At 32.7% G+C, this 22,249-nt stretch overlaps 1 long non-coding RNA gene across 1 annotated transcript; it reads right to left on the bottom strand.

Moving 5' to 3' along the window:
• Window positions 1-16,273: 16,273 nt before the first annotated feature.
• LOC144998795 (uncharacterized) lies at window positions 16,274-17,207 on the bottom strand. The gene is made up of 3 exons (XR_013660436.1): window positions 17,076-17,207; window positions 16,573-16,810; window positions 16,274-16,497 (listed from the first exon to the last, which is right to left on the bottom strand). It is a non-coding gene; the product is annotated as an uncharacterized LOC144998795 (long non-coding RNA).
• Between the last annotated feature and the right edge of the window lie 5,042 nt (window positions 17,208-22,249).

The following is a 22,249-nucleotide window of genomic DNA, read 5'->3' as shown; positions in this document are numbered from 1 at the left end:
TGTTTAATTATCTTAGTCAAAACCGATTATTGTCCTTTTTCCCTCTTAATGCGCTAGATATTTGGAAAATTTTAGACTGGTCAAATTTTATAGCATCTGCAATCGATCCTTTACCCGAAACGTATGGGATACGATGCATAATGTCTTACATAAAGATATGATACTTTATCAATCTTTTGTCATAATATTTTATGTGTCTCATTCTTACAATTCGAACTATGAAGAGGGATACCGTAATCATAATCGAAGTTTAAGAACACATTATGTATCCTTTGACTAAATTTATTAAAATTTCTCAATCTAAGCTTTATATTTGGAAACGAAATACAATATTCTCTCCCTTAATTATAGCAAAACAACTATTCAATGCTTACGACTTTGCAAAGTATAACTCTTGTTTTCTATAATTAATATTGCTAACTTGCAATACTTGCCTTAATAATCATACAAGCACAACATTTATGCTCCCACTATCATAATGATTATTATCATATAAGCATAACACTTATGCCCCCACTAGCTTTGACGTGTTTTAGAAAACAACAATACTTATTGAATTTCTGAAGTTCATATTTCTAATACCTAATGCTTTGATAATCCTTTATCTAAGCTTCTTAAACTTATACACCTTTGCCTTAGATAGCTCATATGTGTTTCTTAAACAATTCAGACTAATTGCCACATTTCACAATTCGAATTATGGAAAGGGATACCGTAACCATAATTGAATTCGAGAATACAATTTCACAATCACTATCTTCTTAAAATCTCTCTTAGTGAAAGCATTTCCTCACAGTCATCTTCATGAAGGAGGGAATCTTATGACACTTAGATTTTAATGGTGTATGTGCTCCTATCCATGCGAATTTGTCAACACCAAATTTTTCGACAAATCCAAACCTATATGGACCGAACCTTCTCAATCTTGATCTCTTGCCTTATGGTAACACGGCTGCCCACCATGTCTTCCAAGTAGTTAAGCAGCTCATCCTTTCCTATCAATGACCTTTTCATTGATCAAGGTGCTTGCCTTTTATGCGTTCAAATGATAACTCATAGAACTCACATGCATAATTAACTCAATTGGAACGGCACAGAAACAAGATAGTGTCAACACGATAGGTTGTGAACCTCAAGTCGTGTGCTAGTGATGATCGATAAGGTTTATTCTTGATTAGTTCTTGAACTTTTCAAGATCATTAAGAATCCCACTGACTCCTTGACATATAAGATTCTCTTGTCAATAAACATTTCTTGACAAACAAATATTCAAGAGTTAGTGTAGCTTTTATCAAGACAAAAAAATTCATAAAATTGGTCCTAGTTGGTCTTTGTCTTATCCAAGACATTGCAACTTTCCACATTTGATGAATGTTATAAACCTTCTGAAGACTTGTCACTCAATGTCACAATCTTAACTCTAAGACTTGGTTTTGGAACGAAGTATGATTGAGTTCTTGATTTAACCATTTCTTTAATTCTTGATTCCTCTTCTCAGACATACAATTGCACTAAGACTCACTTAGAGGATCAATTGATATATGGTTCTTAATCATTAAGACTTATCATAAAACATAATAAAAGTACTCTCCCTTCTTCTTAGAATAGAGAAACTTTTATCTTTCTGCCTATTTGATTCTTCTTATTTGTTATGCTATTGATTGAAACTCTTTCAATCAAATGAGAATTACACTTAATCTCATAAGTATAATAATATTTACTTAACCTTAGTTAATCCTGATGAATTTCTTTGTTACTCTTGTGGTGTACTCGATTAACACACAACCTTGTGTACTCAATCTTCTAGTCCTTCACTTGGCACTTTGTCAACGAATTAGTCTAATTTCTAAATATGAAATTTCTCATTCATCATGCAACCAAGTTGTATGATTCCAAGTTTTTATCCAAATGAAACTTGGGCGATGAGAAACTTTCCTTATTTAGTAAATTCTTGACCTTTCCACAATTAACATAATTAAGAATCAAATCCATTATTGCTAATAAGAGAAACTTACAAACATCAATTTTTCATACACGCCATTGCAAGGATAATTATAAAATCAAAATCTATTTTTTTGCGGAAAAATTTGTCCTTACAATGCAATTCATTGAAAAACTATGTTAATACATATTTCTTAGCAATCTATTCCAACTCTAAGTAGTAGCTCAAGAATCCAATCTACAAGCAATGCAATCGAAATCCATTTCTTCACGATTAGATTCTGCTCACTTCTTCCGTTAAGTTTCATTTCCTTTCTTCGATCCTATAAAACATCAATTGTAATCTTATCACATCATGTATTAAGAATCTAGAATAGGAACTTAAAAGAGTTAGTTAATGGATTTTACCTAAAGCAGAGCCATATGTTTTGACTCTCCCATCTCTTAGATCTCTTAGGTAAATAGGGCAACTTCGTCTCCAATGCCCCTTTTCTTAGCAATAAAAGCAAATTGACTCTTTTGGCACACATAACTACTTCTAACTTTGCCTTTCTCTTATGATCAAAATTTTCGATCATGGAATGCCTTTCGCTGCCATTGCCTATATACATAGAGGTATGGAAGGCAGATCCACCAATCAGCTTTGCTTTTCCAGTGCACCAAATCATTAATGATTCAGCAACAATAAGCATATAGGTGTGATCAATGAGGGTTACGTCGTGGTTCATCATATAGTACTCTCTTACGAACTCACTATATGAGTCAGGAAGTGACTGAAGAACCCAGTCAACAGCCAGCTCCTCACAGACAACATATCCTAACATTCTTAATCTATCAATGTGTGACTTCATCTCTAGGACGTGTGCACACACTGACTTTCCTTCTTCATGTTTATTTGCCAAAAGGGATTGAGTGAGTTTGAACTTTTCAATCTTTTGAACTTGTGGGTTAAGGAGAATAATATGAGGAGGTGGAGGAAGTGAAGCATGATCTCGTATTCCTCAATCGAATCGTGGAATATCATCTTCATGTGAAAAGCTTGTTCCACGGGATTTGGGAAGACCATAGTTGTCACACTTTGACATCTACAAAACGGGAGAAAAAATTAGATTCAAGTTATTTGATTGATTGAGTCCTTAATAAATCACCCAAATGAGATATTAAGGCTAGGACCCAACACAATACTCTACAACCTAGAAAAGGGATGTCGTAATCTAGTTGCAGAATATTTGAAGGTAAGTGAATGACGATTCACTAATTTCCACCATGAAAAACGAAAAATAAATTTAAGTTTTAAATCTATTGAAAATTTCTAGATCTTTTGAGATTCATTGAACTTTTCAATGGCATGTTTAAATCTCGATATGCCCCTCTAGTTTGTGACTGGGATACCGAGGATCACAAAGCGGTTGGGAATAACCATGCAAACTTACATGGTGCCCCCACATGTTACAGTCATCTATTCGATGTGTCAGTTAACCACACACGCTCTACTGAACTATGAAAAACATTGAGTCACCCTTTGCTACCTTTTCTTAGAACCATTTAGTGTGTCGGTAAACCACACACGCTCCACTAACATCTTTGCAAGGGCACAAAGTGTAATTTTATGGAATTGCATCAATTCACTTTTGCCTAAAGTAACCAAGATTGGGAATTTTGTAAAAGCATTTAGTTACTTTTGTACTTCATTATACTTATAATGGAAGGTTTCTATCCTATCCTACCCGTTCGGCTAACGACCCTCCACTAGTCAAGAGTACGGTGGGTAAGAGTGGATACCCATTTAATAACCATTTTATAGGCAATTTCCTTAAAGACCCCTTATAGACCAGCTTCATGAATGAGGCCTACTAACGGTAAGACTGACTGTTTACTCATACATATATAATACTAGACTTTTAATGTTTTTTTTTGGAAAGGGATCTTCCCTAACGAGGGTTTCCGGGCCAGCTTTCGCGCACCGACTAATCCCCCGCTGCAAACATAAAGTTTTGCTTCATGCCCTGGAGTCACTGCAGACGAACCTCCATGGCCACAAGGGTTGAGTGGTGCCAGGATTTAAACATGGGTCAATAGGTTATCCACCATATCTTCCACATGCCTTACCATGTCACCACAACCCAAGTGGTTAACTTTTAATGTTATATATAGTATAGGGTGTGTTTTACCCTTTTAAAATACTAGGTGGTCTAATTTAATAAATTATACTTTTAATTTAACTAAATGTGAACCAAAACTTTATGGATCTATTAAATCTCTTTTAATTATACACCTTAGTTAATTAATAAATCCATAAGGGCGTGATTTGAACTTTTCAAAACAATACTAGGGTTTTAGAAATTAACATTTCTAAATTCAACTTTTAAACAACTTTTAAATTCCAAAACTTGAGGGCAAGTTTTGAAACATTTGAAAACATTAGGGTTTCAACTATTTAAATTTCAAAACTAAACCTTTAAGTTCAAATTTAAACCATAAAACTTACATGGGCACAAATGAAACTTTTTCACAACACAAGGATCAAATAAAAGATAATAGAAATTAAACAATTAATTTTGTCATTATCTATATTTGACCTAATTTCAATTTCTTGCAAGATAAGTTACCCAATTAATACAAATAATCAATCTTTAATCATATAAGGAAGTTATTATCTAATCAATTGGTAAATATCTTTTGTTTAATAAAGGATATACTCAAATATAAGATAAAATCCAAATATTAAAGACCCAAAACAATTAAGGCAAGTATCCTCAAGCAAAACAGCAAGAAATCCCGAAACTGCCTCCTTCTGACGCTCGAACTCACCGAGTTCCTCTATGGACTCACCGAGTAGGAGCAACTCACCGAGTTCATCAGACAGGGAGCAAAAAATCGATTTTTTGATGCTTGAACAAATAAACAAGGCATCAATACAATAGAAACAAATCTAGGCTCTGATACCACTGATGGGTTTTAGCCATAAGAACATCCTATGTGCTCATGCAAACCCTAATGCTTGGATCTAGGTTTCTCTATTGTACATGCAATTTATCCAATACTTTAAGCCTAGTTCTAGCATACAATTAATCATATTAACATGTGAAAGGGTTTTTAGATCTTACCTTGATTGTTATATAGCAATAACAATCCCAAATCCTCCTTTGAATTGGCTTTAGAAAGCTTAGAGTCACAAGTGTCACTCCTCTAATGGTTCACAAACACCAAGAGCAAGAGGATGAAGAATGAGGAGAGAGGAGGCACCCAAAACGTGTAGAAACCCTAAGGAAACTCTTCACCACGTTTTTGGTGCTCTAGGGATCCTTAAATAGTGAGACTATTAGGGTTATCTAACAAGGAAACCCTAATTTGATTGCTTATGCCCTAAGCAACCCATGGACTCCCTCCTTAGAGGCCTTGGATGATTTCTAATGGGTTCCCCCATAGAATTTGTCCACCCCTCATATATGGAGTCCATTAGCCAAATATTCAACTATCATACAATTGACATTTCTAATCCCTTAAGTTTAATTAATCTCTTTTAGCCACAAAACTAATTATCAATTAACTCTTGACTAATATTAATTAAACAATATGATTTCTCCTTTAATATATTATTCTCATAATATATTAATAAATCATAATTAATCCTTTCTCTTCATAATTCATCCTATCAAGTTGCTTTGGTGAAGGCAACCCAAAAGGACCATGCACCATCGGGTCAAGTACATACCAAAATAGTTATGGACTTAGACACTAATCCAACAGATTCTGAAGTTGTACCATTTGAGGACATTTAGGTGGATGACCGCCTGAATTATATCGAGAGACTGGTAGAAATTTTCGATCAGAAGATGAAGACCTTGAGGAACAAGGTTGTAAACCTGGTGAAGGTGCAATGGAAGCACCATAAGGGGTCGTAGTGGGCTTGGGAGCCCGAGGAGGAGATGCAAGAGCAATATCCTGAATTTTTCGAGACTAAGGACTTCGAGGATGAAGTCTGATTCAAGTGGGGGAGAATTGTAACGCTTAAGTCTCGGTATGTTCTTCTTTTAACCTTGCATATTTGTATTATCCCATTTTGATCCTTGAGATATCCGTGGGGCGTACAACGAAGTACGCTTAGCATACAAGTGATGAAGCGAGTACGCGGGGCGTACCTGGTGGTACGCTTAGCGTACGCATGCAAGGGTGATCGTGGGTTTTGGATGTGTACGCAGGGCATACGCCATGAATAACGAAAACCCTAATTTTAGGGGTTGGCCAATATATAAGCATCCTTATGGACTTGAAACCCTCATTTCACCAGCCTCTTTGTTCCCTTTACCCTACTTTCGAATGCTAATCCTACCTTGTGTGTTTTTGAAGCTTAGAAGGCCATTATAAGAGTATTTTGGTGCTTTTGAAGGAAGATCTTCACTCTTGAAGATTCATTGGTGAAGTTAAAGCTTTTAGATCCATAACCTCATCAGCTTTTGGCTCTCATTTGAGGTATAAAGTCTTGAACTTGGTATTTATTTGCTTAGATCTCTTTTGGGTTGAGTTTATCGACTCTTTTGGTCCCATTAATGAAGTCTCATGAGTCCATGATGTTTTTTGGAGCTTAAAGTTTCCACTCTTAGTGTTATTTGGGACCTAGAATCATAAAGTTGTCATTTTGGGGTTGAAATCCACTCATGCATGAGTTAGGGTCTCTTTCATGATGTTTTTGAAGCTTAGAGTTTCCGCTCTTAGTCAGAGTATGTAGTTAATCATCAGATTTGTTTTTATTATTTGATTCTATCTAGTTGTTTCAGTTTTTTGCTTCATGAATTATTGATTTTTAGTTCTTTTTAGTCTAATCACCTAATTTAGGATTAAATAAATCTAGTTAATCAGTTGTTGAAATCTATAATGTTTTTATAAACTGCTAATAAGTAACAAATAACAGATCGGTTCTGTGTTGGGATTTGACTCTGTTTTAAACTAAAATTTTATATTTTTTACGCTTTTGAGCTTGCGAGAAGTATTGAATATTTCTAGGAATTTTACATTGTTCATAATGTTGCTTTCAGATTTTGATTAAGAGCTTGTTTTGGTTAATTAACAAGGTGAAAGAGAACTTACTAGAGCTTGTTAGTAGTTTTCGGTACCAACTTAGATAAACACATATTAAATAACCGGATCTGGATTGATTTTATAATTAGGAAAGTGGTAGCAGAACAAAAATACTCTTTATTATGAATTTTATTTAGCTTATTTTCACTGATATTTTTAGTTTTAATTATAAACAAAGCCCCCTTTTATATTGTTTGTTATTTGACTAGTATGTGCCTTATGCAAAGAGGCATTGACTACTTGAGGATTTGATCATGCTTCACTGTGCTATCCATTAGTGAAACCAAGTAGTGAAATTATTATTTGTTTAAGACATACATGACAACATTTTAACAAGGACGATTTATGAAGATTGTGGTCCTCATCAAACATATGTGAACCCCGATGATAACATGTATTAGGATATTCCTCTGTCCCCCAATGGCAAATTCTTCCAGGTGTTTGAAGAATTTGATCTCATAATTCCCGATTCAACAAGAATTCCCATGAAATTTGATAGTCTTTGCCAATTTCACAACAAACATGATAGTGAGATCAAGGAAATATGGTAGAATATCAGAGTAGAGCATGTCAAGTACTACAAAGCCATATATCATTAACGAAGTCTTAATTTTTCCGATAAACTCTTGTGGGAAACAAAGTTGAGTATAATTGAACACAAGCAAACTTCATCAACATGAATCCATAAGAGTTGTTTCTCATCGGTCGGGTCTCTAGTCTAAAGATTTAAAAATATCACCATTTCAAACCAGTGTATGGAAAAGTGTGTGATTTTCTCAAGTCTATTCTCTTCGACTTTGAAACCATAGACGCAGAGACCCATCCAATGATAATCAAACATGTTGATCTACCCCCACTTTAAGAACCAACACTTTTGGTTAAAGGAATTCAAGACCTGGATTGCTCCCAGAGATAGACATATATTTTCGCCTTAGCAAAAATTCTACCAAAAATTTCCTTGCTACTTCTGCTTTCCATCGATGTTCAAACAAGCAACTGGAAAAAATCTTAAGGGTTTGCACTCAATCTAATCATAACACAACAAAGGTCAAGTCTGCTATAATAAAAATAATTAAATGGTTGTTTGGAGTGAGAAACTTTTGGAAGTTACATGTCAGTTTCTTCAAGATTCACAAGTGAAGAATGTAGTTGTGAGGTCACTTAGGGAAAATTGTTGGTACATGAAGTGACCCTCGACAACAAAGATTATTTTGGAGGTTTGCAAAGATCGTTCGGAGTAATGATGCGAAGAGTTTTTGTGATTGTGATGCGATGGAATTTTCTTTTGAGTTATTGCAAAGAATTGATGAACTGAAAACGATATGCAAAGAATGGAGTTAAGGAGCTTATGCAAAGAGTTGAAATATGTTTTGTCTTGATACGCTGTGAGGAGTAGAGAACATCAGTCGGCTTTTTCTGAGGTAGAGTGTTTGGTGATATTTTTGTGATGTATGTCAGATCAGGCATGGAAAGCATGGCCGCATGTTCTCCATACCTTTTGTATTAAACGGTTAATAGCTAGTACTTTATTTAGCTATAAATAGATGGTATGGGTTAATCTTCAAATGTGTCTCACATCTTCATTTTTCTTGTAATCATAATATTGAAATACAAGTATCCTTGTCTCTATTTATGTTTTTGTTGTTCTTCATTTACTAACTTAGTGTTTGCATGCAAACCTAGTTATGATTCAATAGAGCTTCTTATATGTTGCTTATATTTATTTAGTTATGTTGTTGTTATGATTCCAATATGAACTGCTCTTATAATTCCACACTTATTTATTGTTGAACTAACCAAAACATCCACGAGATTAACTTCAAATTCCACACCATAAACTCAAGCAAAAGTTCTTCTCTCAACATAGGTAATAAAAACTGAATGTGTGCAAAAAAAACATTAAGGACTACATGTGTATAAAATTGAAGTTGTATTACCTTTTTAAGTTATTTTTCCTATATTAACGTGAAGTAGTCGGTTATAAGAACTGAATGTATACAAAAATAAGTTAAATCGTCAAATGTGGACAAAAAAATCCAGTAACTAAATGTATACAAAGTAAAAAAGTATATTACATTATTAAGTCAAAATAATAGGTAATATAGTTTTGTCCTAGTGGTTGGCACTCTCTTATGGTTGTAGTCTAAGTTTTGATTTAGCATGATTCATCCTCAAGATTTCAAATTAGTCTAGTTCCATCTTCAACCACCACTTATTAAATGATAGTTTTACCCATGTTTTGTCATTTTCTAACTTCTTAATTATATATATATATATATATATATATATATATATATATATATTTAAATATTAATCCCTAACCCATCACCATGAAATCCCTAACCTAAAGCTAAAACCAAACTGAAATCCTAAACTTGAAAATCAAATTTAAATCAAGATCTCAAACCCATTATTTTTGTTATTTTCAAAAAAGAGTCCAAGCTAACCCTAATTTAGTCTTAGTCGGTCTTGAAGCAATGGCTCGGGGAGTAGTTATTTGTAGGTAATAGCAGTAACCAACAGAAAAATGATTGAGGAAGGGTGAGAGATGAGTTGTTGGAATGAGATAGGAGGTACATTCCAAAAAAGAGGGAGGTCGTGGTGTAGGATTTGTCCTAAACCGATAGAAAGATCATGGAGGCTAGAAGTGAAGGGAGAAGAATGTAGCAATAGGTTTATCGAGAACCAGCAGAGGAGGTGTGGTCGATATGTCGATTTATGTTGTGTGGTGGCGAAAAAGGTGAGACAATGGAAAGGTTTAGAGACACTATGTATTCTGGATAAGAAAAGAATCCTTCAAATTTTAGAGTAAATTATAGTTTGGTTCTCAGGTTTATAACTTTTATTATTTTAGGTATAAGGGAAAAATCGTCCTTTCATATTGGTCTTAATGATGTTAAGAAAAAAGACCATTCGATATGCATTTTGAAACAATGAGGATGAACTGTGCTAAATTTTCAAAACATGGACCAAAATTGCAGGAAAATGGAACCGATAAGGATAAAATTTGTAATTTGCTTTAAAATAATATATTGAATATGATTAAAAATCAATATTTCAAAATTTGTTAGATGGTACTACATTTGTCGAGTACCGACTAGAGACTATTTAGGGACCTTAAACTGTAAAACAATTTTGTATTTGTTTAATTGGTTTTGTCGCAGAAACTCTAAGGCTTCAAAGATTGCATAGTCCAAATCTAATACAACCTTAATTTTATTTATTATTTTTGATCGTTCATAGCTAGCTTTTATAAAATTCATTCATTCCAAAAAAATATGACTAATATAATCACAGTAGTAGGAAACTATTTACGGACTCTAAATTGTAAAACAATTAAATATTAAAAATAATATGACTAATATAATCAAATCATTACTTAAATATGAATAATATCATTATAAAATAGGTAAATCTGACTAGTATAACTTTGATTATTCCTAAACAAATTATATTAGTATTGAGCGAGAACTTTTTCGATGCGTTAGAAATTCTGACTCCCAACAACTTCACTAATTGTCTAAATATGCATAAGCGCATAGACACAACCTAACGGTTGCTTACAGCCTAGGAACTAATTAGAAACTAATTTTTTGTCTACGCCTAGGGACTAATCAAAAACTAGTATGAATTTTTATAACATTGTTAAAATTATAGTATTAAAAGAAATCGTGTTTATAGAAACCATGAATGTACACATGATTGTTTTGTGCATGATTATTTTGCTCCAAATCTTATATTTGGTGATGTGGGGTTTAGAAGAAGGTTCCTAATGCAAAGAGAGGTGATCAATACATAAGTGTGAACATGAGCACCCGATGATTACGTTTGAAGATGAATTCACATGGAACCACATTCACGCGCAAATCCTTTAAAATCCAAATAAAAATTATAAAAGGAATCATTGTTTTTATAAAGTTACATGGTATGTATTTCAAAAGGAGAAAATGACTTTTAAGCACAGTAAAAGGAATAGAAGTTTACATGGTATGTAGACATACAATTGGTCGGCGATTTTTGTTTTGTTTTTTTCATTCTAACCGTTAGAAAACTGTAATATATTAAAAAAAATTACTCAACGGTTAGATATAGAAAATTGGGTTTTTATTTTTATTTTATTTTAAAATTTTTTTACCCTCTACATTTATAAATATATATACATATGTTTTAACTTTCAAATTCACACCTCCTTCTATCAATTTCTCTCTACTTTCTTCAAAAAAAAAAAAATCTCGACAATCAAACCCCAAACCCGATAGAAGGAAAAACCAATGTTTCGAGTTCAACTCAAAACATTTTCGCTATCAATTCGTCTAAAGGGGTTTATCGTCTACAACTTGATCCTCTCATTCAATCTCCACTACAATTCTAATATCAAAATGTTAGACAATTTTACCCGATTAACTTTCACCAAATCAACCACAAACTCAAATCCCACTTTTTCAATCTCAAACCCAAAGCATCAATGAGTCGGATGAAGAGATTGTATGGAAAACTCAACCCACGACACCCTCCCCCAGCCAACACCGCAAAGGAAAACAAAAGGTGAAGGAGGGTGTCACACAACCTAGAAGACAGAAGCCGAAAGCATAGACTCCAGAAGAAGAGATAGTTGTTGTAAAAGCTTGAGTTGACATTTTAGAGGATTCAGCGACAAGAAATGCACAACCAGGGGATTATTTTTTGGCTTAACATTCTTGAGAGGTTTCGCTAGGAGATGGGAAAAGGTGATGAATACCGTACCAATCATCAATTGAATTCAAAGTTTTGAGAAATAGCGAATGTCGTTTCAAAAATGAACGGGTTGTACAACAACCTAAAAACCCAATAGAAAAGCAGCCAAGGAGATGAAGAAAATACTTCAGGAAGCTTTGCATTTTTTCTAGAGGAAGTAGGAAAGTCATTCAAGTGACACGAATGTTGGAAAATATTGATTAAAAGTCCTAGGTGGAAAAAATACATGCAAAACTTTATACCTGAAGTACAACAATCAAAGAGAACAAAAACGGACTCTATTGGTTACATAATTTCCTCCGATTCTCGGGTCGATCTAGATTTAAATGAGGAGGACGAACTTGAGCTAGAAGAAATTGTCCGGTCGATGGGTATTGATAAAGCAAAAAGGAAGGGAAATAGGACTTCTTCGGGTGCATCAAATTTCATCATGGACGTAGATGAAATGCGGAAAATGATAGCGACATTTTATCGATATAATCTTAATTTCGTTGAACATTTAGCGTTCGACAGAGAAAAAGAAGTCGGCAAAAAAGGAGTGCGCGGAGAAACAAGAAGTGGAGGATAAGATACTTTTTGAAATGTACACATTTAGTCCTTATTTTTTATTTTTTTTTATTTTTGTAAAATAAACTCTTATACTTTATTTTTTGTAACAATACAATCCTTATGACTGGCTATACCCGGTATACCGGTCATATGCGAATTTTATTTTAGGGAAAATGACTTGATAGGGTAAGATACTCCAGCAATAAGAAAAGGGTGGCGACCCTTCTCTTTCTCGTCTCTCTTCCTTCCGGTCGAACAGCAACAACTAAACACCCTTTATCTATTGTGTTTCTCCGACCTGTCTCTCTTTGCCTCCATCTTTGAGATATGTTGCCAGAAAAAGTAGAAAAAATCGACGAGGGGGCTACCAGAGCAGCTCATCGCCGCCAACTACCGTCTCTACTTTCTCCTGCCTCCCTCTTCGACCTTGCTGTTTTTGCCATCATTCCTCCTTACTACCAGTGACGTGTAGGAACACACAAAGGAGTCGCCGGAGATCGGGGTTCTCCGTCTTTTTCATGATGAATAAAAGTTGAAAATATCTCGTTGTGGATATGTGGATGTCACCTGGGTATTTCATTTCAACAAAATAAAATAAAAGGAAAATGACTTGATATGGTAAAACCTGTAGAATCCGGTGAAGATAACCTAATGTGTATATATTAATAAAGTATAAGGGTTTAATTAAAAAGAAATAATGATTAAATATATACATTTCAAAAATTATCTTACCTCATCAAGATATTATTCCAAAAAAAAAAAAAAAAAAAAAAAAAAAAAATCTTAATGCGTTTTGTGGTCCATGAGAGCACATGGTAACGGAATTAAGAAATGCACAAAACAACATAGCGAGACAGCTATATACGATTCTAGTATTCTTATTTTGTCCATTTCCTCAAACGTTGAATTACAATTTACAAACCATTCTCTATAATAATGTATGGCAATAACTAGTTCTCCTTTGGGTAAGGTGCATTCTGATTGGCTAAAGCAAAATATAAATGTGGCCCATTTTATCATTTTCCACAAGGGGCTTTATTGATTATATTTTAAAGATTCCTAGGTTTTTATAATTGTGAATTTACAGAGCATATACACAAAAAAACCACATTTGGATATTGATGTTTGGGACCTCGGAGTTTTCAAATATAAAATGGGTACAAATAACTATACATCGTTCTTCTTCATAGTGGTAATTCTTTGTTTGTAAGTTTGTGGTATCAAAAGCTCGAGTACACATGATTTTAGATTTCTCATAAAAAAATTATTCTTTATTAACTGAGTTTAAAAATGCATCTAATGTCATATAAATACTTCTTTAATAAAAAAATTCTGAGTTGAAGAAAAGTTTAAAATTTATTCACTTATGAATTTACCAAATAAGACCATAACTGTGACACCCAATTGAATTAAATAGGATTAAACATGAATTTATGTGTAACGAGTACAAGTGAACATAACACATAGTATAGGGCCTGTAATGTAAATAATGGGGAGTTTTTCTGTTTGGCTAAGGGTAAACTGTAACGCAAGCTTCAGAGTTATGTTTCCTTCACCGATTAGGACTTGATTTGAAGATTGTTCCTTAAATTGATTCATATAATCGATATTTATAAAACAATCAAGTTTATCCCAAAAGCAATTTGCATAATAATGTTAGATAATTATGTAACACATCATATATGTAATATTATCATTAAATCAAGTTATTATGATAAGAGTATAAATTATTGATGGACCGATTTATAAATATTTACTTATCTTGTGAGTTGAGTTCCGGTTTGACTTAAGATCCTCAAGATCTCTTTCATCTCTCACATTATGGTTTATCTCCATCTATAGATACATGTGATGAGGAGCAGATCAACACACACGAAAATACACATGAAAATTCGTTTAAGGTTTGCTGAGGGATTTTAGAGAGAGCTTTTGAGATCAACTGGAAAACACAACCTAGTTCTTCGGATTTAAGGATTATAATGAAATCAGGTATCTAATCGTTCTTTCTTGATTAAACTTTCTTGTAATCAGATTCAAGCTTAAGATCCTTATGATTACGTGTTAATGTTTTAGTTTTCAAAACATCCAACAATTGGTATCAAAATTTACTCGAATCTATTATTAGAAATTTAAGTTTAGGTTGATTAAGATATGTGTGAATATTTTAAATTAAGCATATCCGTGTAAATTTATCGTCAACAAGAGAAACGGGTTATGTCAACTATATATTTTCTTTGTTTAGGTTTTTCGTATGAATGCATGGCATATATATCATATGAGAAATTAAATTATCTCCTACCTTTTATTCCTACGATTAATCCTACCCACTAAAATTATGACAAATCACCATTCAATTTAATTGTATTTGATATATTCTTAATATAGTCTTAATGATTTAGTTTAAAAAATATGGAAAGATGACAGTTGTCATAATTTTATTGGGTAGGAACATTTGTATGCATAAAAAGTAGGAATCAATTTAATTTCTCATATCATATATATGCCTCTCGCTTTTAGTATTATTATAATATCTTTTTATTTATTAACAAAAATGTTTATCATACTTTTGCAAATCCTCATGATTTTTGTCGCTCTGAATAATTAATAGTAGGGCTTCATTCCTTTTATTTTAGGAATTAAATATCGATATAATAAGTCATATAAGTTCCATTTAAATTGTGTAAGGTCTTTATTTTCTGACATCATTTATTAATTTCTTTATAAGAATTTAATAAAATAGTCGTATCTTTTATTTTGTATTTAAAAGTTGTGTTTGTACATTTGTTGGTTTATTTTTTTAAGCTATAATGACACTGTATGTACAAGTATAGTTATTTTATTTAGTTGTGAAATTTGAATAAGGTATGAAATCCATTTTTTTTATCATTGTATGTATCAAATATGGGAATATTATTATCATAGATTTTGATTTTATTTTATTGTTGTCTTTTCCGAACACAACTATGCTGATGTCATTATCTTCATAATCTAATTGGCCTAAAAAATTATGGGGGCATTTAAGGAAATTATTAGATAACATCTTTTGTTATATATTAATTTGACACCATTTCATGTATAGTTGTCTTTTATTTATGGTTATCAATAAATTCGATTATGCTATTATTTATTTTCTTGGAAAATTTAGTAACATTATATATCCACAAAGTGATCTCTTTTTTGTAAATATTAATTTTCTAAGAATCTAAATATTATAGTTAATATGTTTATTAATGCGGATATTAATCGATCCAAATGTAGGCTAATATTCGGCCGGGTAAATACATGTTTAATGATAAATATACGACAATATTTAGGTAACATGACATTAATAAGTCAATTCAAAGAGGAGTTTATTAATTGATATGATATATTGTCAATTCTTATTATCAAAATTTATAGTTTATGTGTTTACTAATGCGGGTATTAACCGACCCAAAGGCAGAACCGCCGCGAAATTCCGGAGACCCTGTGCAATTTAACAAAAAAAAATAGGCCTTGAAACTTGATAATCAACAAATTTATGCAAAATAATTCACTTAAATGTACTCATTTTCTGTAGCATTTTACTTTTATAACATTTTACTTTTATTTTTTTATTTTTAGATTTTGCCATTGATTTTTTTGAAAAATAAATGATAGATTAAAAATAAAAATCACTTGAAAATGAAAATCCATATTAGAGAGCTCAGATTCTTGGGCTAACTTCCATTCTAAAAGGAAACCCGTAAAGATATCACAAACACACACATGCAATAAACTAAAATTAGCAATTCTTGAACTAAAAAACTCTCATTTACAAAGAAAAACATTAACAAAAAAAACACACACACTCTTTCACTTCCATTTATCTGATGCCAAAAAAACAATGAACGCATTCCAATCATTTACCTCACCGGAAACCACTATCATAAACAAACACGAGATCTAACCAATACACCAACATAAAGATTGATTTTTTAAGCTATTTACTTTCTACAATATGATATAAATTTCATGTTTGTAATTATCTGAAAATGTAAAATATCCACACTACAACCACAAAATGAATAAGCTAAACATCTATCAAAAATGCAAATAAAAAAGAACCGGAAAGAAAAACACAAAATTCTATTTGCTTTGTGTCTTCATAAAAATCATAAATTGATTTGCTTGTAACCTTGTTCCTTCTGATTTTCGAAAGTGATTGGCGTGTCCCTTGAAAAATCCAAAAGTCAAAAACTAAAAACAAAAAATAATCTAGAAAAATCAAGAATTAGAAACTCCTTGTACCTTCTGAATTCGAAACCACTATCCGGATTGAATTTCGAGCTTCTAAAATTTGATTTTCAAGGGCCATGAAGAACGACTAAAAGATTGTACGAACTGAAAACTGATTTTCGAGAAATCGATTTCCTCAATGCCTTGTTCGTTCCTTCTAATTTCTGATTTTCGAAACTGATGTTCTCAGTTGCTTAGCTCTTGTTCCTCTGAATCTGGTTTTTAGAACTCAATTCTTGTAATCTTGTTCCTTTAAAATTAGAAATAAAAAAATTAAGTAGAAGAAAAAGAAGTAAGGAACAAGGAACAAGGGAAAAAAAATATGAACGCCTTTATATCTACATTCTCCTTCTGATTTCGAAACTACAAGTCAAAAACATGAAATCTAAAGCTTCTAAAATCTAATTTTCGAGAAGAAAGAAGCAAAGATCGCAATTTTCTAATTGTTGAAAAGGATTGTAGGATGTTTGTAACTTTGTTTCAGAATTTTGAGAAAGATGAAAGAAGTGACGAACCATTGCCAATATAACTCTTGCTCCTGAATCATGTGTGAGAAGAAATCGAAGCATTTGTTCTCTTTTCCCCAAATTTCATCTTTTTCCCACTCATCTTGCCTTATACGTGCGGCTTGACATGAATTAACCTAATGTGTTTTGCAAGTTTGGGGCCAATTGAACACAAGCTACCGAAAATGCTATAAAAATTATGGGCCCTCTGACTTTCGGGGCCCTGTTCAGATGCACCTTTTGAACCTACATTGGGCCGACCCTGCCTAAAGGTAGACTGATATTTGGCCGAATAAACATATATGTGGTATTTTTTTTTGGTTCCATGTGATTAATAAGTCAATCCAAAGATGGGCGTGTTAATTGACATGATTTATTATCAATGTTTATCTCTAAAACAAGGATATCTCTTGCAAGATAGTATTACTGTCGAAAGACTTGATATTAATGTTGTGTTGATACCTTGTAAAGATGTCATAAATTGAATTTATTGATTACAATTTATGGATTAATGAGCATAAAAATAGATTTGCATATGTTTGAATTATGGTATTATATCTGCTAACATTGATCATATTTATGATTTATGTACTCAATGAGATTAATTTTAAGGAATAGAATGAGGGCATTATGTTAGTTCTCAATTGCATGGATATTGACCTTGTATTTTGGATAGAGCAACATTCTTTGAGGATGTTGAGTTTGGGGGAGAAACAAGGTTAAAACATTGTCCTTAAAGAGGAATCAATCTTGATTCCTATTATTGCTTTCGATAGTATGCAGATTATGAATCAGTAATCGATAATGTTATTCAATCTCCTATTCAGAATACACAAACTCATCAGCCTAAAATTTGGATATCCTATGTGTGGGACCACATTTTTCATCAAATTATTATCTCTTTTGGTTTTGAGGTAAATACAGTAGATGATTTTGTGTATCACAGATTAAGTAAGAGTAAATTTATCTTTCTGGTTTTGGGCAGCTATCTACGAAATTCAAGTTTAGATCATAAGAAAGCAACCAAATGGATTTTGAGATATCTATATATAACAAAAGGCTATATGATCAACTATAGGAAATTCAAATGTTTTGGAGATCATTTTTATTAAGAATATGATTTTATTAGATGCCAAAATAATTACTGATCCATATCAGGATACTTTTACATATTAGCATGATGAATCATTTCATGGAATATACTTCGGTAACTTTTTCCATGATGACAGAATAATTTGTAGCATGGAATATGGTTGTGGAAATTTGTCACGAGGCTACACATTATAGGTATTAAAAGACCACTAAAGTTTTGATAATAAGTCAGCAATGTTATATTCAAACAACAGTTCTATTAAGTCAAATCATATTGACATAAAGTTTTCTTCTATTCACACAATAGTGCAAAATGGAAATATATATATATAGCACATATTAACAAAATCCATAAAAGTGGATCCGCTCATAAAGGGATCACCTCCTTAGGTCTTTCATGAGCATACTACACACATTGGTGTGATATTTGGTTTTAGTGGGAGTTTTTATGGTGTTTTATGTCTTGTTTAAGAACAAGTATGTTTTTTGCACAAAATTAAGAATTCAGTTATCTCCATTATTAGTTGCACTTATTTGAAGTTTGATCTCACTTCAATCAAAAGAAGAACTCATTGGAAATCTATTTAGATTTCAAAACAACACATCATGTTTAATCTATTTCGTTAGTTATATTTGTATATGTGATCATTGATAGGTTTAGTTACCTAAATTGTAACGAAGACCACTTTGATCCTATACTATTATGATTAGTGGACGAGATTGTTTAAGGGTACCAATATTACGATAACATTCATTAGAACGCTTATACAATATACTTACATTTATATATTCGTGGTCTAGTGGGATATTGGTAGATAATTACGGGACCACATCATATATATGTGATGTTATCATTAAATCAAGTCATTATGGTAAGCGTATAAATTGTTGATGGACCGATTTATAGAATATTTACTTACCTTGTGGGTTGACTTCCCAGTTTGACTCAAGATCCTCAAGATCCCTTCCTTATCTCACATTAGGGTTTATCTCCATCTATAAATACATGTGATGAGGAACAAATCGACACAAACGAAAATACACATGAAAATTCGTTTAAGGTTTGCTGATAGATTTTAGAGAGAGCTCTTGAGATCAACTAGAAAACCCAAACCTAGTTCTTCAGATTCGAAGATTATAATGAAATCAGGTATCTAATCGTTCTTTCTTGATTAAGCTTTCTTGTAATCAGATTCGAGCTTAAGATCCTTATGCTTCCACATTTACGTTTTAGTTATCAAAACATCCAACAAATAAGTCTTAGCTCATTCCTTACAAAAATGTTCATATTTAAGCTTTTATGCTCATTGATATAGTAATCATAGTTAACATACATGGAAATATTTAATAGACAAATTAAATATCCTTCTACTTTTTATTCCTACAAATACTCCTACCCATTTAAATGATAACATGTATCACATTAATATCTTAAAATATCACTAAATTTCATTAAATAAGCATTAAATGTTACACATGTCACAATTTAATTGGATAGAAGAATTTATAGAAACAAAAAATAGAAGGATATTTAATTTCTCTATTTAATAAGTATCAATATTTTAGTCCATGATATGGGATAAAACTTCCAAAAAATAATTTGTTGGCAGGTTTCGAAAATTTAGCTGATATCCTTTTTTTTTGTTAATTTGGTAAAAATATTTGGATGTTTACGAGGATTACTATATTTTTTTAACAAATAATCAAAATATTATGATTTTTTGAAGATTATCCTTGAATTAATATATATTATTAGTAACAATTCATTTATGAGCGTAACATATATTTTTCTATTATAATCAAATAAAATATAGTTTTTGCTAATTTCAATGAATGAAAATGTGGATTAAGTACTTATATTGTTTGCTGACCACTTCAAAATATTTACATTCCTCTTGTGTATCGTTATGAGTATCATGATGATATGCACTATGTGGGTGTTTATCTGATGTTGATGTTCTTTAAATGTTATTTAACCTAACTACCATCTGTGACATCCTCATTTTCACGGCCAAAAAATACCGATTTTGTTTATGCTTTGTTTGAAATCGGAGTAACATTTTAAACAAAAGTGTTGCGGAATTTGTCCCAAAACAAAATATGATAAAGGTTTATCAAAAGAATTTCCAAAGAAATGTATTTCATTAAAAGACTTGGGATGTCATGTTCGATACAAATCAAAAGCATAAATAGTACAATATAAGCCTTACTACATTATTTGCATATCTACAGACCTATGTCTGTAATCTGTCATCCAAAACATCACATCTATGCTCGAGCGCCACTACTTGTAATACATGAAACCGAGTGGGTCAGGCTTGGGAGCCTGGTGAGCACATAGGGTTTTCAACCCACAATAAATAAGTTTATTAATTTCATCAACCAACAATAACCCGATTACCCGTTCTCGTTATCTTCACATTACGTCCCTAAACACCTATTATAAGGGACCTATCCTAAGGATTATCATCGGGATGAACACTACTGCTAAGGGGGGTTTCTTAGCAATAAATATCCTAAAGGCAACCATGTGGGGGATGGAGTACACCGGTGAACACATCGTTCACAAACACCTACAGGTTACGAGCCTGCTAACGTTCCATTGGACTGTCTAGAAGAGTCTGTGGTCGTCATCTATACTCCGCTAGATGACTGGATCACCAACAACAACATCGAGGCCTATCATCATTTTATCACACGTCGTCTTATTACATCTACCCATGTTTTACCCCAACATTATTGTAGATATAAAATACATATACAGTTTAAATCATTTAAAACTTGTATAATAACATTCATCCAGCATAGATAGCAAGTATACAGATAATATGCACACATAGCATGTAATTTATATAAAATACTTCATATCTATGTATAAGATGAAAGTAACTATGCACTCACTTGAGTAGGTGGTGACTCGGTGCTTGGACAACACTTCGTTACTCTTAAAACAATTTTCCTTCAGCAAAACCGAGTATCATTACCACTAGGGTTTAGTCTAATATTCACCGAGACTAATTAATAGTCTAACTATTATTAATACTATATAAGCGTTAAAAGATACTTATATAACCCATAATAATAGCCCAAATACTTATTATAAGGTCCTAATAACATTATTATATTAAAACATAAGCTAAACTAAAGATAGGTTAGGCGTAGCTCACTTACAACGGGTTTTTCTCAAAATCGGGCTTCGCTTTAGCATCGTTTTCTAGCCGAAAGGCTCTTTTCTTGGGACTCCGGGAGTGTCGGGGCTTCCTTCGGATGCTATGGGGTTTACCTAGACTTTAGGGGGGCTTAGGGAGCTTAGAAAGAGAGCGTAGAGAGAGAAAGAAGGTTTGAGAGGTGTGAAGAAATGGCAAGACCCGACACCTCTATTTATAGTGAAATTTCTGATGGACTCGCCGAGTTTTGACCAAAAACTCGCCGAGTTGGTGCATGTGGCAGCCTTCTGGTGGTGCCACGTCACCCAATATCGCGTATCAGCCTCCCAACTTTGAAAAATCATAACTCGCGCATACGAGCTCTGTTTTCGACATTCTTTATATCCATGTATAGGTAAAATCAAGGTCTACAACTTTCATTTAGACTCCGTCGGCTAATTCTCAATCGATCTTAAATTTAACAGTAGGACGAGATTAGACTGCTAAATGACCGCGAAGAATTCGTAACTCCTTCATACGGACTCTATTTTCGTCTGTCTTTTTACCGTTGAGTTCCTATTAATGAGATCTTCAACTCTCATTTAGGTCGCGTAAGCCAAAAACCTATGAACTAAAATTCGAGTTTTGGGTTGTACACTGTTAAGCCGAAACTTTGAAAAATCATAACTTCCTCATACAAAGTCAGATTTGGGCGTTCTTTTTATGGATTTTATCGGTTTAACATACTCTACGCTTTGGTTTAGATTACTAAGGATAAAAAGTCTTTTTTTTATCACAAATTCACTTTTTACGCTTCCGGATGTCGTGCCGGTTCCATCGCAAAAATTCGACGAGTCATAAATTCTTCGTTATAACTCGGATTTCGGCGTTCTTTATATCCCCGGAATCCTTGTTTTGACCACTACAACTTTATGTAAAGATATC

Source organism: Lactuca saligna, chromosome 5 (assembly GCF_052625555.1).
Source record: "Lactuca saligna cultivar CGN05327 chromosome 5, ASM5262555v1, whole genome shotgun sequence".
Lineage (NCBI taxonomy): Eukaryota > Viridiplantae > Streptophyta > Magnoliopsida > Asterales > Asteraceae > Lactuca > Lactuca saligna.
The sequence above is the reverse complement of the archived record's forward strand: the minus strand, read 5'-3'. Positions and strand labels throughout refer to the sequence as shown.